Source organism: Cydia pomonella, chromosome 20, assembly GCF_033807575.1.
Source record: "Cydia pomonella isolate Wapato2018A chromosome 20, ilCydPomo1, whole genome shotgun sequence".
Taxonomy (NCBI): domain Eukaryota; kingdom Metazoa; phylum Arthropoda; class Insecta; order Lepidoptera; family Tortricidae; genus Cydia; species Cydia pomonella.
The window spans coordinates 4,857,873-4,876,502 of record NC_084722.1 but is presented as its reverse complement, the minus strand read 5'-3'; the positions used below and the strand labels follow the sequence as shown (position 1 = coordinate 4,876,502).

The following is an 18,630-nucleotide window of genomic DNA, read 5'->3' as shown; positions in this document are numbered from 1 at the left end:
TACAGATTTGTAGGTCTCTCCTTTTGGTATTACAGGCGTATAAGTGACCGAAGTACCATTCTATTTCAATGATTGGATCTATTAATGGAGCTTTTTCAGTTCGTCTGTAATTCTTGCCAATCGGCAATTGACATAAAGATTATAAACGTGACCTCAAGGCCTTGACTGCTTCAATATATCCGATGGAAATTGTAGTAGTAGTGTCTTTTACTAGAATAGATTACCGTTGTTATTTATAACGTTTCGCAAATGTCTTGTCAAAGTGACATTTGAAAATCACAGCACCGCCCAATTTATTTCACCATTTGCCTTGACGATGACTGACACGACCGTTATTTACCTACTGCTATCCGTAACATATAACAAATAAATATCCAAATTTTGGACTTTCAACCCAATCTATTTACCAAAGCAACACAGGTACACATTCCTCATGCTTCTGGCGCAACCTAGTGATACCAGCATTAATATTGCTGTGGCAAAAGGTAATAAACACTCAAGTAATGCTGCTCCCCTGACGTTGCCGGTCTTTCTTCGGCCCGAAAATCGCTTCTGGGGGCAACTTCTTCGGGCGTCGACATGAGCAGGAAGATGTTTACTCGATGTACCTACTCCCTACCCTTAAAACTGCGTACCACTTCGTCCTTCGTTCTTCTTCGTTCCTTCATTTCAGTTACCTATCGCAACTTCGAAACATTATTTGTACGATGTTTTGTTTGCCAATTTTTCATCTGAACGAACGCGGTTTTTTTTAAAGCCGAAAAATTTTAGGTGACCACTAATCTAACCTATCCCAATGACTTCTATGGGAAGTATTTTTTTAAAGTTAGAAATATAAACGTTTTTTGAATATACACGTTCAATAAATGATAATTTTGCAAATGTAACACCGGGCAAACATATATCAGAATTGCGATATGATACGTTAGTCTACTCGTCTCTCTACTGCTCGAATATGCAAGAGTGACAGAGCCACATAGACGAAACTTGCATTCTCAACGCAATGCTTTCGGCGCACTCTGGGTGCCCTCTCTACCGTTTAGGGATAAGAACATTGTGTAAGTATAGAAGTACAGCATTTGTGAATCACAGCATTCACAACACCGCCCAAAGAATTCACCAAAAGCCATCACGATGTGACAACGACAGAACACCGTTACTATTTAGAATCGAATCCGAGCTAACTGTCGACACATTCTGTGCGATTGTGTGACTTGAATACGAGCCATTGGATAAAGTCTGTCACAGACGTCAATCGTGGCCTTAATCAAAGCTTTTGTGCTGGGATAAAAGAGCAAGAAACATTTGCTAAATGTTAGCTAGTCCAGTAATGGAATGTGTTTTTTATGACTATGCTGGTTTAAATTATAAAATTAACCAAAAAACCAACGTATCAAATAGATAATAAGGATGACGAGAATCGCCATGAAACCGTGAGCCTTGGAAGTTGAATGTCTTCACCTATCAAAAATCAATGAAAAGCACGTTTCGTAGATCAATCTCTTAGACCAATAGTGGGACCGGATTTTTGCCCTATAAGTTTCGATAATTCTAAAGAGTGAAAAGTGATGTTTATCTGGTATGGGACATATTTTTAAGCATATTTGTAATATATGAAGAAAATTTAGAACGAGCGTTAGATATAAATAAGGTATTTATGTATTTTTATTGATGAATTTTGAATATTGAATTAAAGTACAAAATTTAAGCATCGTCTTTTATAATATGTATGAGGCTTTATGCTATCAAATTTTTAGAAAAAAAATCAACGTGCTACTTTGTCAAACTCAAATTAGCTTATTATTTTGTCAATATTGAATTAAAGTTTGAAAAATCCACAATATCATATCTAAATTCTTAAGTTAATAGGCAAGGCAAAAAATTAGAAGAATAGGATATGTGCTTTACAATTAATATGCGTTTTTTGTCCTGTAAGATCTAATATTGAATTAAAGTCCGTAGAGATAAGTCTATTACTATAAAATAATATATGCAGCCATTTTATGGAAAGTAAGAAATATCTGTGTGTAGCTTGCATTGTAATAGTAAAATCAACTTAAAAAGGCGCGAAATTCATAACCACGCCGCACTGGTCCGTCAACATGTCGGCTCGGCGCGCGGGAGCCTATCGTAGCCGATCTAGTGAGCGATAGATACCTCGCCCCGCCCGCGCCCCCCGCTCAGCTTCGCAAGCGCTGTTTGTCTTTTCTTTCAAATCATTCATTTGTTTGTTTATCGTGCACATAAATTAGATGCGGACATTACATGAATTTAATTATAGAATAAAAGTTATTATGACTTCAAAATGAGTGAAAAATGTTTGATATGTGTACTGTACTGACTTAGTAACAGAGAAAAAACGAGGAATTGAGCAGCTAATAACTGCGAGCAAATAATCTTTCTTGGTGATGGGAAAGTTAAATATTTCTACTGGAAGGAGGAACTACGTTTCCATAAAAAGTGTAGATTATACATTGAGTCGAAGGCTATACCAGCGTACAAAAGACTAATGGAGGTGGCATCAGAGGGCTTACCGCGAACCACGTTCGACGTGTTGCCTCCCTGTCATACTTACGTACGAATTTACAAGTGCGACAGAGAGGTAACACGTCGAACGTGGTTCGCGATAGGCCCACAAATGTACAGCCAAGTGACGATGATGAAAATTACATTTTCAAAACTTTTGTCTTTTGTTACCATTGTGTTAGCCGCCTGTACTTACTTTCAACATATATTCGTAGTTTATGTTACTGCTACATAATAAAAGGCATTAAAATACACGAGTGTGGGCTTAGGAAACGAACGAAGTGAGTTTCTTAAAAAGATCACACGAGTGTTTTAATGCCTAATTATCTTATACCTTTAAACGAGCAATTCTTGTATATATATATTTCCGGGATCTCGGAAACGGCTATAACGATTTTGCTGAAATTTGGTATATGGGGGTTTTTGGGGGTAAACAATCGATCTAGATTAGTCTTATGTTTGGGAAAACGCGTGTTTTCGAGTTTTCATGCGTTTTTCTTTCGACGCAGAATATGGTCGCTAATTTCGTTTTGCCGGCCACTTCCGTCTGGTCCAGCGGGTTAAGACGCGGACTGCTAAACGAGTGTTACGGGTTCGAATCTCGCCTGGTGACTAACTTTTGTTTTTTTTTTTTATATGTTCAATTTTATATGTAATTTTTTAATTTTTATTGTTTTAGACAAGTTTAATTTAGTAAAAGAATGTAGTTAAGATTATCACTTATACACCACCATATTACAATAAATAGTTAGTTATAACCGAGCAAAGCTCGGTCGCCCAGGTACTGTATAGTTATTGCAGGTAGTTCGCAATCACATTTTTAGCACAGGCATTATAAGAGAGGTATGGGCATTGTAAATGTCATCTGGCTCTGTGTGGTAGGGCACAGCACAGCGGATGTCATTCCAGATCTAGAGCAGAACCCAACTGGGGAAGTACCTCCACCTTACAGAAAATCGCAGCCAAATAACACTAGACCCTACTCATAGTGTTGTGTTCCTGCCGGTGAGTAAGGTTGCCAGAGCTCAACGAGGGGTGGGAGGGTGTTAGGGTCGGCAACGCGCATGTAACTCCTCTGGAGTTGCAGGCGTACATAGGCTACGGATACTGCTTACCATCAGGCAGGCCGTATGCTTGTTTGCCACCGACGTAGTATAAAAATAAATAAATAAAAACACACAATTAAAATATTTCATACGACATGTGCTAATTATTTGTCTCAGTGTAAACAAAAATATATCATAATTATGATATCAATTTTCAAATTAAAAATGGCGGACATGTTTTATAACTTATTTTAAGAAATTATGAGTAGCTTAAGACTTTAAAAAGCAAGAAATTGTTTCTTGCTTCTGTTTGTATATGTATCAATTGTATCATGTAGTATTTGATGTTTTCATTATTTTTGAAAGTCCTCAGGGTGCCGATTACGAAAATGACATCCATTATGGAACCCAAGATGGCGGACATTCATTTTTCTTAAAAATCGGTATGGGTGTCATCTCCGAGGTTCTTCGAGGTTCCGATTACGAAAATGACGTCCATTTTGCAATCCAAGATGGCGAACATTATTTTTTCTTAAAAATCGATATGGGTGTCATCTCCGAGGTTCCTCGGGGATCCGATTATGAAAATGACGTTCTTTTTGAAATCCAAGATGGCGGAAATTATTTTTTCTTAAGTCGATATGGGTGTCATATCCGAGGTTCCTCGGGATTCCGATTACGAAAATGACGTCTATTTTGAAATCCAAGATGGCGGACATAAATTTTTCTTAAAAATCGATATGGCCCATATCATATGGGTGTCATCTCCGAGGTTCCTCGGGGTTCCGATTACGAAAATGACGTTCATTTTGAAATCCAAGATGGCGGACATTAATTTTTCTTAAAAATCGATATGGGTGTCATCTCCGAGGTTCCTCGGGGATCTGATTACGAAAATGACGTTTATTTTGAAATCCAAGATGGCGGAAATTATTTTTTCTTAAAAGTCGATATGGGTGTCATATCCGAGGTTCCTCTTAAAAATCGATATGGTTGTCATCTCCGAGGTTCCTCGGGGTTCCAATTACAAAAATGACGTCAATTTTGGCGGTTCTTGTTGGTGCAGATTTCAAAAATAGAGACCATTTTAGAATTAAAGGTGGTTGATATCACGGCTACACACATCGACACCCATTTCAAAATGTAGCGTCCGCCATATTTATTTTCAAAATAGATGCCATTTTTGAAATCCACACCCCTAAAAACCCAGAAAACAACACCCATGACGACTTTTTCAAAAAAGTGACGTCCGCCATCTTTATTTCCAAAATGGACGTCATTTGTAAAATTAGTACACATACATCATACAACATGAAAACTAAAAACATTTCCATCCTCTTTTGGGCAGTTGTGTAAGTCTGTGATAACCCTAGGTTTTCCCGAGGGTCTACCAGTATGAGGTTCTTCAAAAAAGGAGTGTACAGATTTTTAAAGGGTCGGCAACGCACATGTAACACCTCTGGAGTTGCAGGCGTCCATAGGCTACGGTGACTGCTTACCATCAGGTGGGCCGTATGCTTGCTTGCCACCGTCGTGGTATAAAAAAAAAAAGGTAGGTACGGAGACCTTGAGCGGTGTCGGCATTTACGCAAACATCAAAGCGCCTGTTACTTTTTACACTGTGCTTTTACTGTGTAAACGAAAACGTCACATGATATATCAAAAGAAAAGTTTTTTTATCTTATACCTTTAAACGAGCAATTCTATATATATATATATATATCTCGGAAACGGCTCTAACGATTTCGCTGAAATTTAGTATATAGGGGTTTTTGGGGGTATACAATAGTGTTGAGTTGCTCACTCGTGAGGCACCTCATTTGTACCACTCACTTTGTTAAATTGTCGCAGAACTTCACACCGCATAAATGTCATACATCACTCCTCAATTAATTTTACTCATTTACTCGCGCGCATCACACACAGCTCTTACCACTCAAACACTTCAAATTTAAAAAAAAACTCTCAGCCTTTCAAACTCACTCGCGTTCCTCACAACTCGCAAGAGAGTCGCGAGGCGCTCGGTGCTCGCCGACATTCAAATGAAGAAATGAGTCATTGACGTCATCGTATTCATCGCTCATACTATCAACTGCCCAACTACAAACCTTATTGCAAGGACAAAAGGTCCACCGAGAAATGCGTTGTGTTTATACCATTCACTCGCCTCACTGTGACATCCCCTCAAAAATCCTTTCAAAATGAAACAATGAATTGGATTTACCGAAAGAGGGAGTGAGACAGACACGCGCCGTGCTTCAATAACACCTCATCGAAAATACGTTAAAAATGAAACACGAAAGAAAACAAGCGTAAGCGTCCGCAAGCTTACATACATATTACGCCATTTTGATCCTAGCATTGCTAAGTTACTTGTCAAAAGCGAAAAATCTAAGTCATCAAAGAACCTACCGAAGAAAGTTTTTTTTCTCTGTCGCACTTGTAATTTCATACGTAAGTGCGACAGCAAAGCAAAACTTCGTGGTTCGCGGTAGGCCTCCATATTTGTTAGCTATTATTGTACTAACGCGCATACCAGTATAACCTGACCTCAAGACTCATATTGCTGGTGTCATGTATAATCTGAATCAATTAGACTGGACAGTGAAATGGTTACTTGATAAGCGATTGAAATGCCAACCAAGTCTCACTGGGCATTTACGAAGCTTGCTTAAAAACAGTTATCGTTTAAGAGACCAAAATATTATTTAAATTATTGAAATATAATATAGTGGCGTACACAAAATATGATAATTTACATTAGTTTATTAATAAAAAAAGTAAATATAATTTGTATAGGTGAAATAAACATGTACATTTTAACGATTTGAATTTGTAATACTTTTTGTTAACGTGCTTCGTAAACTATTTCGATCATTTATGATTTTGACATATTTATAATACGAGAAACTTGAAAAAGTTGTTCGTAATCTTTAGTTGTGTTTTATAAATAGTGATCAGTGACCATTCTTATAATTATGCCAAAATAACAATATATTAACATTGTTTTCGCGATAAAATATACCTGTGGGTCTTTCGTTGTGTCTTTTGCATACAAAAATCAAGTGTATATTACACGCCGGTGGCATTACCGCGCGAACGTTATTGAGGCTTTCGTTTGTTATCATATTACAATGATATTATTACTGATAAATGATGAGGTGGTAAGTTAGTAATTTCTATATAATAATGGTACAAACAATATTGGATTTGTTCTCCTTAGTTTGTTAATTGTTTGTTTGGTAGTTTATGGTTAGTATTTATTTCAATATATGAATGTTAAACTTAAAATGATATCAAGTAGCAAAAATTGATACTGAACAATCTAACAATAAAAATAATAAACTGCTAAATTAGAACAAGTTTCATAAAAGCATCAAATTAAGTTGCAATAGGATGTATGTACTTTAACTCCTTAGTTTGATTCTTAAATGTATGTCTTCTGTTGTTAAAGTTCTGTTTTAAACCTCCAGAATTGCACTCCAATTAAATATTTAAAAGGAAGTTTAGCAATGCCTAAATATGTATTTACATTAAATATGGTTTGCTGCCGTTGGAGTTGATGGAATAGTCGATGCTGCAAAACTGCTAGTACCTCTCCTCATTTGAAGTAAGACATTGTAACACCTCATTTTAGAGAATGAGGTACTCATACAAACTCATTTTAAATTGATGTCCTACCCATCACTAGTATACAATCTATCTAGATTAGTCTTATGTTTGGGAAAACGCGTGTTTTCGAGTTTTCTTGCGTTTTTCTTTCGACGCAGAATATGGTGACTAATTTCGTGTTGCCGGCCACTGTCCGTCTGGTCCAGCGGGTTAAGACGCGGACTGCTAAACGAGTGTTACGGGTTCGAATCTCGCCCGGTGACTAACTTTTGTTTTTTTTTTATATGTTCAAGTTTATATATAATTTTTTAATTTTTATTGTTTTACACAAGTTTAATTTAGTAAAAAAAAATGACCTATGTAATAAGAGAAATCGACAATAGATGGCGTTACTCTGTGACAAGTGCTGTAAGGTTAAAATCGATTGTAAATAATAATAATTGTCAGTTCACATTTTACTTTTTAAGTTTATGTAGATTATCACCACCATATTACAATAAAAAGTTATAACCGAGCAAAGCTCGGTCGCCCACTTACTATATTACTAACTGTACTAGGTTGCCTTTTTAACAAGTAGGTCCAGTCCATGGTTGCCTACATTTTATATAAAAATCGGTTAATCTAGGCGACCATTAACTGGACCAACTTTTTTAATACGGCAACTTTCAAATAAGCTTTCATTTGATATATTATAGGATGAAATAACAAACAAAAAAACTATCCGTACGCAATCTTACAAGGCAACCTACTTGAAATGTATCACATGTGAATTTTGTCTTACATTTATTTCTTATCAGAAATAAATAACATGAGGGTGCATATACCTTATAACGTATCTCTATATAACTATCGGTTATCAATATTAGCATTAGCGGTTAACAACAACATTCCCCTTAAAACAAATAACTATCGCGAGGAAAATACCAAGTCCAAACATCTGAAAAAAATCGGGAAAGAAAAGCTGCAACTGGCTTTTAAAATGGTACAAGGAAGGGTGGTCATCTGTATGAGAATGTGTTTATTTTGTCTCTATTTGACCCAATGGTTGACTGGTAGAGAATGCCTTTTGGCATTAAGTCCGCCATTTGTGTTTTTTTGTTTGTTTGTGCAATAAAGTTTAAATAAATAAATAATATTCATGTAACGCGATAACGAATTCTACGTGAACGAAACCGCGGGCAATACCTATTATAGTAACAACAAAATAACAATTTTCTATTGCTATTAATTTAAAACACGCTTTAGGAATTTTTTTGATGGACCGTAGACGCAGTCAAGGGCACCCCGCTCCCCACTACCGTTGTTCGCTGCCTCCTGCCACAGCGCGCGGCGCGCGCAAACTTGCCGCGCGTTTGAAACGTAACGTATTTATATAAGCAAGGAATGCATACATATCAGTAATGAGTGTCGCCGTGATTTTATATTTCTAAATTTTTGTTTAGTAACTGAGATCATTGTTGATGATCGATTATTATTAACTCTACAAACTTTAATTCAATATCAGCTATACTGCTTAACCTGAAATCAATATCTAGACAAGCACATTGTCTACATGTCTAACTTTTTACTAGACTACTAAGTTGATCGATAATATCGTAATTTTGCAATATCAGCAACTCTAATTCTATATTTACAAAATAACTCGTGTTTTTACGTTTACCAGAAAGCAGCTGTTCCAGATTTCTAAAAACTGAAAATTGTACATAAATTGAAGTGTTATTCGATATGCTAAAGTTTTCTGTAACTTTAATTCTATATTTACTTAGTTATTAGCAAAAATTAAAATATTTAAATATAACCGAAAGCTCAACCTTAAAATTTCTAACTTTTTACCAAAGTATTATTTAACATACTCCCAATGACATATCAAAAAAGAAAAAACTTTAATATTATCGAAACCCATTTTTGTTCAACCGCTGGTCTATCTGGCAAACCCACTTAGTCAATAGAAAAAGGCGCGAAGTTCAAATTTTATATGGGGGTACAACCCTTCGCGCCTACATTTTTAGCGGAAATGGCTTGCCAACCTACTCGTATATATTGCACTAATTTCTAAAATAAAATAATTACCCCCCAAGGCTAAATCACAAGTCACAAGTTATAAACGCACCCTAAGAACGCGTGTAAATTAGAAACATCGAGACAACGCGCTGCACTCAATAATGGTGATGGAACGACCCAAATGCAACTGATGCAACTCATTTGGGACCCTTTCTTCGGACAACTGTTCGTGTTACTAAACTAAACAATTAAATATTTGAGATCCATCTTCTAAGAGTACGACTGATTGCATCGCAGTTGGCGTGAGAGAAAATGTGGTTTCCCATAGAGAAGGGTCCTTATTGCACATGGAGCATAAGGGCTCTTTAGGCATGGAACGCCGCAAATAATAATACTACGTTTTATAGCCACGTGACCCACGTGGAATGAAAACATTTAAAATAGAATAAAATATTCAACAAACTATCTACTAGATAAACTTTAATGGTTGTATGTTGTTGTGTTACGTTACGTTGGAGTATTTTTTAAATCATACGCTGTATTCTGAGGACAGTATCCCATGGCTTAACTTTAAAAAAAAAATCGTAATATATTTGTCTACATGTAAAAAGTGTACAATTTGGCCAAAATACCAATAAGAATGACAAGTCATCGTGTGCCGTAATAGTCATTAGCATTCAACATAGAAGTCTCTGTTAGCTAAATAGAGCCAAACAGAAATAAACTATTCAATCGCAGCGTGACAAGTTTATTAATTAGTAGAGAATATACGGTCAGTGGGCATCGGCCTGAATAGCGAGACTAGGCGACGCCGCGTGCATTGATGAGACTATTATTCCTTGTCACATACGGAGAGTAGACGAGAGTTCGTCTCGCCTGGAGTTAATCATCACAATAAAACTGTCTTAGGACAAAGGCAATAATATGTGAGAAATCGCCTCTGATCGCGTTAGACCAAAAAAGTAGCTGAAAACAACAATTTGCCAGTTTCATTTAATATCCAGTTTTCTTGTCGATGTACAATCCGATCAGATGCAGCGAATCAAACTTCTATTCACGGAAGTTCAGGTTTCCCTATTGCTGACTAAAGCTTGTAGGTTACTCGACCCACACTAGGTTATCCTGTCTTATGCTACTTTTATTTGCTTTAACGGCAAAATAACTTTCTTCTTTCCTTGGACTTTTCCCTCGATTGGTTTCTTTCTTTGAGTTTTCTTTTGTGCTTTACCCCGTCCATCAGATTCAGACACTTTTCTTTTTATGCTAACCTAATAATAATAAGTAATACCTACCATATCCAATAATTCCAGTCTGTAATAGCATTGTTTGTACGTATTTTACAGGTCAAGTTGTATTAAACCGGTTGGTTAGTTGAAACGAACTCTCGCTTGCGCTCAGGAAGTAACAAGAATAACTATCTTCAGGCAGGGTCCTTAGAGATCTTCGTGTTGTGTTATAGTATCCGTTATGCAAATGCTTACTTTTATAAGTACATATAGCTATACTTCCTTCCTCATGTATGTATTTCACAATTTAACGTTACCTCTATTTAGAGAATACTCAAGGAAATGTAATCCATGTGGCAATGACAACAGCAAGTAAATTGTAAAAACGTTTATAATCACTGCAAACGACAAATAAGGTGCATAGGTAGGACAGCTAAAAACTAGCTAAATAAGGATAGATCGTTAAGCCATCGTAAATGTAGCAACATTCAATAGACGCAGTAATAGGATTAAGTCTATATTAAGTAAGCTGGTCTATAAATCAATAATGGAATTTTTAAAACAGATAAGAGAGGTCAATGTTCAGGAATGCAATATAACTTTAATGATATTTCCGGAAAACTATAAAACGGTGTAGCTATTAACCTATTAAGGGCCAATAAAAGGTAAACATCAAATAATATAAAAAAAATAATTTAGCCTATAATTATACGTCCCACTGCTGGGCACAGGCCTCCTCTCATGCGCGAGAGGGCTCGGGCTATAGTCCCCACGCTAGCCCAATGCGGATTGGGAACTTCACATACACCTTTGAACTTCTTCGCAGATGTATGCAGGTTTCCTCACGATGTTTTCCTTCACCGAAAAGCTAGTGGTAAATATCAGATGATTTTCGTACATAAGTTCCGAAAAACTCATTGGTACGAGCCAGGATTTGAACCCACGACCTCCCGATTGAAACATCTACCAGAGAATAAAAAGGTAGTGTGCATTCCCATTAGTGCGGGATATTGGAGAATTTTCAAACCCAAATCTGGGGATTTCTCACTTGTGCACAATAAGTTTTTTTGGAGATTATTCATTTAGGCTTTAGGCTAATTTGGTCGTCTAATATTTACAATATGAAATATTACCGTAAAAAATCCCTTATATATAAATAACTTAGCAAATAAGGTTTTGTACTATACCTACTTGTGTTAATAATATTGAATACTCCATTCCATCAATCATCCCCCGTAAATACTGTTCAGTAATAAATAATGACAGGTGAAATTAATATAATGATTGATAGAGCATCAGCTAATATTGATTAGAGAACCCATACAAATCATCAGGCCTCACGTTATCCATGTGGGAAGGGGAAGTATACATCTTAAGAATAACGAATACGTCACACATCAATCCACATCACTTTCTTCGATGACAGAATTCGCATTATTTAATGATAAAAAGGCGTTGGTCAATGAGGCGTCACAATCAATTAAATCAGTTTCTTTGTATTTGAAATGAGTGATCATTGTAAGAGGCTCTGATGAAGGCCGACTCGTTGTTGTTAAGAACAAAAAGAATAAATAACGGCAAATGGTTGAGGCTAATAGTTAAATAATGATGATTCGCTCGAAGATACTTATTAGTTGAAAGAAATAATGAACGTAATCGGCAAAAAGACTGAAAATAATATTGCTAAGGAATGTCCAAAGATCCAGAGAGGAGCAAAGGAGTCAGTCTCTTCAGAAAGAACAAAAACAAGAAAACTTACTAACATTGAATTTATTGATGACAAAACTTTATCACTTACTAATCTTGCAATTTTTCCAATAAATAAAATATCAATTGTACTAAACAAACTAGATGTTTTTTACAAAAAAAATCGAGATACTTATGTAATATATGTGGAAGAAAATGGGCGCGAACGTCATATAACTTTTTACGGTAGTGTAAGACAGTGTCAAACGCCATGCAGCATGACAAAACATAAAGGCACGTCACAAGCGCGACCGCCGCGAGTAACAATGGAGAGGAATGCACCACGTAACGCATATTTAGCTAACTAGAATTAAATACCGCCAGTCATTGTTATGGAACCTGATCATTTTCATCTCTACATGCCATTACTTTAGAATGAGATCAGATTATGCAAGTAAAGGTCACACTGCTTCAGGCTGTCTCCTGATGTAGCAGTATCAATTACATAGTCTGTATAAAAACTTAAGTATCTATTTACTACTTACCTTCCTATTACAATATTGCATTAAGATTTATTACAGTTCAAAATAGTCCTACTATTGTCAAAAGTTTTATTGCTGAATTTTACTTCTACACATCTTCTTAATATTGTACAGTCTGCAGAGCGGTCAGTTATCTCTGCAGCTGACTGTACGTACAGACACTTTTTAGTCAATCACTGAATAAACCTATTTAGATCCTCTTCTGATGACAGTTCTGACCAAAGAACTATCTCTCAAGATATGCCTACTATAAACGTTTTCTAAGAAAAATTTAAGACAATTTCAACAACAAATTACGGCTTAAGATCGTAAACTTTATTGTCAGCATGTGAAATTTGTAGACAAGAAATGCATAACGTTTTTTGTTAGTACACGGTCGTCTAAGTGTTATATTGTTACACCAAGTTATGTCGGCAATAACCGTTATCAGCGATGCGTGTGTAATCTGTGCTGCAGGGCTGTCAGAAACAAACAAACCTTGACTACAATTTGTTTATTGTAATTAAGTACGGAAAACATTACAGTACCGTTGTTTTCGAGATTGAGATTAAAGACGGTTTAGATGATAGTAATAATGTTCTTGAAGATTTTGCGTCTGCTTATCAACGACATCAAAAGCAATCAGAACAATTTAAAAACCATTGCATTACAAATAAAAATGATCGCAAAAAGTTAGCGAATCACAAAACCACAACAACCTTCATCATCAGCCCTATTAAGAGTAACAATTCGATTCGCACGCAGTACTATGAGTACGCAACGTCTGGAGTTCAATCACCTGATTACGCAACCAACCTGGAGGCTTTTTCATCTTTATTCGTAATGAGAGCAGCCGTAAATGGAAAACACGCGAACATTGTAAATATTTGCAATTTTTGTTCTCAGTTAATGGTATCTGAAAGTTGTTGCCTCCAATTGAAATGTCAACTAGTAGTAGTATCACTCATCACAGCTTGCTAATGCCCTACCATATATTTTCCTGTTAGACAAAGTTTTGTTTTTACTACATCCCCATTATCAATATCATTAAGGTAATTGGTACCTTCATAATTATTTATTTCAATATACTTATTTGACACTTTGTCGAACGCTCTGCCGAAAAAGCAAGTACGGACATGGTAGCGTAGTCTTTTAGGTATTATACTCGTAAGGATAAAGATGACAAGGGTATAAAATCATCTCCTGACTCTATCAAACGATATTAGTAGCTGTTAGACATAAATCAAGCGGCTCGTCTGCTCGTTTGCGTTTACATAAAAAAAACAAGCTAAGCTTCAAAATTTAAGAGATCATGATCGATCAAAATTCATGAGTATTCTTAAATATAAAAGATTTTTTATTACAAATAAGCATTCTTTTGTGATAATAATTTCCAAATACTACACATACCGTCATGTACGTATCAACACTGATACAAATAAATTATGACTCATGACTCATGAATAAATACACCGTACGGGGCCAACCCAAAACCAGTTCTATGCCTCGGGCTTCAAAGCTGTACGAGTAATAGTATTTTTTACGCAACGCCGACTATCGCTGCCAGATCACGAGGCACAAGTGATTGTCGCCGAGAGGCAGTGGAACGTAACATAGGAAGTTTGTAATATATCCTCGGGCCAGCTTCCTTGAGTTGCTGCCGCATGCCTAGGAATCGCTCACCGAAAAGCCACTTCTCAAGGTATCAATTAAAGCTAAAGCTAATATGAATTGGAAGAAAGTAGTTAATACTTCATTGTCAATACTTCCTATTATAAACGTTTGTAGTTCCAATCGATCGATATAGTTATTGAAACAAGTGACACAGTAACATATAACAATAGAGATGAGTATCAACATACCAGTTTAGGTGTGAAACGTACAGCAGGGTTGATTGGTGTATCTCGTCTATTTAATACATAACGTGCATAGTAATAAAAACAATGACACGTGAAAAGAGTACAATAATAACGGAACATTAAATACGAAAGAACAATAAGACAATTCAGAGGGTCTACCGCGAACCACGTTCGAAGTGTTGAATCTTTGTCGCACTTGTAAATTCGTACGTAAGTGTGACAGGGAGGCAACACGTCAAACGTGGTTCGCGGTAGGCGTTCAGATTTCAGTTTGTTGCTAATAATACTTACAGTAAACACATAGGAATTTATGACCGTAGTAAGTAGTAGTAAGTAATCATAACAATAGCAATATAATGGGGATGTTTCCTGTATTTAAAATAAATTATTTCACACCATGTGACCATGCACGAAATAAAGCACCAGAAAAATATTAGAAAAACCTAGACCGCAGTTACTTTCAGACCCAATCACAATGTAATCAATCCGAAAGAACTATAAAGAGTAGGTAACTTGACCGTGACGTTATTGTTCTGTATTTCATAGAGATTACATAGTGGCTAATCGTATTGACATTTCGAAAAAGATACTGATTTGACTAAGCAGTCAACTACCCTAATTTGATTGAAGCGACATATTTCGTTTAAAAAGGTAAGAAGCGAACGTTTAGTTCATTTCATAGTCCATTTATAACAATTTTACTCAATCCAGGAAAAGATTAGTTTCTTCCCTAGCCCTCAAATGGTTTCTTCGGAATCATGGAATCAATAAAATAGGGTGCCGTAGATTGCGGTGAGGATTGTATCCGAATAATTGGACCATTGTGCTGATACGGATTACCGAAGCCCTATATTAGCTGTTACCTAATAGTCTGAGAACTGCGAAGACAATACTAAACGCCTCTGTTATCAATACTCTATACAGAATTACAGACTTCTTCGACTAGTTTTAATAGCTGAGAATGCTTTGAACTAGAAAAAGATAGGTCTAATAGTCGCAGATTTTGCCGCTGTTGATGGAGTTAGCTAAATTACAGATTTTTTGTTGAATATTAAACATAATGCAGGGAATTACGTCAGCATACTTTGTTGCCGATTTAATATAAAACTTGGACAAGAACAAGAGCAATTTGGTAGAGCTTATATATTTACTAACATCATAGATATCATTCATCGAGATCCAAGTCAGTTAAAGTATTTAAAACTTATAACATGGCTCGTTTTTAATGTTATAGTGGCTTATTGTCCATAATAACCATGAAATGATATTCAGATTGCTAATGACTGCCTTCCTTCTATTGTAAAAAGAGTAGGAACTACAGAAATAGCCAATTCGTACCAAGCGATCTGTCAGCTCCAGTTAATGTTCTATTGTGTTGAACAAGGGGATAACGAACGTGCCAACCCATTTGATTCTCGTTTTTACACTTGATATTTAATTCAAACAAAAGCTCGCATTGAGTAGCATACGCTTAATTGGTGCCCGAATATGGTTACACGACATTAGAAAGGTTTGGTATTCTACATATCAATTGACATTATATTTCTTGCATGGAAACATTAAAATTATAAAAACCAACAGTACTGCTACTATAGTCTGTATCTTTAGGTATTTAAAAAAAGGTAAACAAACAATTTGTACATTTTCGGGTAGTTTTAATATTTATTGGTTAACCAACCAAATACAAAACCGCCTGGATCTGTCACTGTGAACGACCTGACTTTAAACCTACATTATTTGATCATGTAATGTTTTCATCTACCCTCAGCTGCCTTAAGGAGCCATTTGAGGGTAGATTTTGTTTACCTATTTTTAAATACCTAAAGATACAGACTATAATGCATATATGTTTACGAAAGCAGTACCGTATTGTGTTAATTGTTTTGAGACTGAGAAACACGTTTTCTAACATAAAGTTTAGAAGACAAGTAGTATATTGATATTTTTGATTGATCGAGGATCATGTATTCGGAACATCATCCTTCGTTTCATCTTTAAAGTAATTTAAAGCTCGTAAGGCCGCGTTTACACTAGATGTGCGAGGATACGTAGCGAGGGATGTGTTTGTTAAGAACCAAAAGAATCACTGCATTCACTACACGCTGAACGAGGAAAACAAATGAAGTTATAATGAATAGAATAGAATATCATTTATTGTAAAAACCATCTAAAACAGCACCACATACATTAAAAAAGAAAATCTTATATTGGTGCTTAACAAACACATCACTCGCATACATATCTGGTGGGAACGCAGCCCTAAGCCCCTGTAATGATATTTTCGTAGCATTTTTTTTATACAAGCTCTGGATTTTCCAAAGGTTCATCGCGTTAACGATCACAGCTTGCCCCACATGATGCATTACGGATACTGCAACCCCGTTAGACATTACATCTACAAGCGTAAAGCTTCGTATGACTAGAGCCTGTAGGCATATATGTCGTTCTTCTTCTAAGGGCTTTTCTATCGCATCCGTCCGGACACGGCGCATCACGTACTTTTCGGCACGGTCGTTGTACTCCAAAGCGACAATTGAATTGCTTGGTACCAAAGGTTCCACTTTCGGAGTAAATTCGTTCCTCCTGTTACGTTTTTAATGTAAAAAGTTCCATGACAAATGAGTGGCACATTGGACCTTGTTGTAGTGTTATGACTGATTAATTAGGTTTGCAGGAAGCCGTTTTGGCAATCCATCTTTTGACGATGAATGGTATAATAATAGCGCCCACCCGAGGGAACGGGCTTCTGATTAAGTAACTAATGACGTAAGGCGTTGGTTGTTCCTGCGATTAAAAGCTATTAGTCTAGTTAGTGGAAGCTAGTCTTCAGTCAGCCGGAGTTAAGAAGAACTATTATATATGTGGTTAACATTATAGAGCACTCAGCATGGGGTATAATGAGAATCAAGATTAATGATTACACTTAAACACATAGTGACTGCATTTACGCGGTTTTCTATACCAACATCCACGAATACACAAATTGCTAATTCCACAACTTGGACAGAAGACGCAAAACCATGAAGAAGATTTTAGGTCAGGTACAGTCGCCATCAGATATATCGGAGCGGCCAAAGTGCTCACAAATATCTGAACACGCCTCCATTGTCATGGCGCAATAGTGCGTGTTGAGATATTTTTGAGCACCTTGGCCGCTCCGATGTATCTGATGGCGACGGTACTGAGCCGCGAACGAATAAACAGACTGACGAACGGACGACGGACTTCGCAAAGCTGAGGGCCAACCGCCAACATCGAAAAAGTTCTGTGAGATGATGGATGAATATCTGTTTTTTATTTTATATATGTTTTGTATTTGTATAGTCTAATTATTCGGTGTATTGGCATATGCTGTAATGCCGTGTAAATATTTGAAAAAATAAATAAAATAAATAAATAAATCTTGTAGATAAAGTTCTTCGACTTTCGACGTTGTTGGCGGTAGACCCTCTGCTGTTGATAACAAAACCCAAAAGAATGACCATGATAGCCTAAAGTACAAATATTTCATACGTCGACTTTTAGGCGCCCAAGCCAGTTTCACATATCCATGTGTACAGCTGCACAGTACAGTTCATTTAAAATTACACAACGCAGGATAGCTATTCAGAGCCCAGAAGGTCAATGTCTCGTAACTACGCATTCGGAATACGATCGTAAAACTCACGGCGAATTACTGCGCGTGAATCAGAGGGCCTGCCGCAAAACACGGAAATCGAAATTTCTTAATATAAACTCTATCGCTCGAATACACAAGAGTGATAGAGAGGAAGATAACAAAATTTCGACTTTCGTGTTTCGCTGATCGCGCTAGGCCCTCATAAGTGGATGAGTGCGCCTTCCTTTTATTTCATTTTGGTGTAACGTTTGAGTGATTTGTTTAATTGAACTATAAATGCTGCTAATTGAGACTGTGGTATTATTTTTCATTTCACTGTCTAATGGTGGTAATAATAATGATGATGACTATTTCGTGATGACTATTCAGATACGAAATTACACAGCAGAAAGCGCCTATTTACACTTTAAGAGAAAATACTAAATAATGAAATCGGAAAAGAGTTTGATTGATTCGAACGCCAGAATTTAGCAATAGGACAAGTTTTGCTGATTTCAATCCTTGATTTTGATGATGATGACAACAACTCCTCTC

The 18,630-nt window shown here is 36.4% G+C and overlaps 1 protein-coding gene and 1 long non-coding RNA gene across 2 annotated transcripts in view; one reads left to right on the top strand and one right to left on the bottom strand.

Moving 5' to 3' along the window:
• Window positions 1–18,630, bottom strand: part of LOC133528823 (unconventional myosin-XVIIIa) — a 301,706-nt gene that overhangs the window by 269,479 nt on the left and 13,597 nt on the right. The window lies entirely within an intron of this gene.
• Window positions 4,380–5,173, top strand: LOC133528914 (uncharacterized). The gene is made up of 3 exons (XR_009801071.1): window positions 4,380–4,443; window positions 4,580–4,945; window positions 5,125–5,173. It is a non-coding gene; the product is annotated as an uncharacterized LOC133528914 (long non-coding RNA).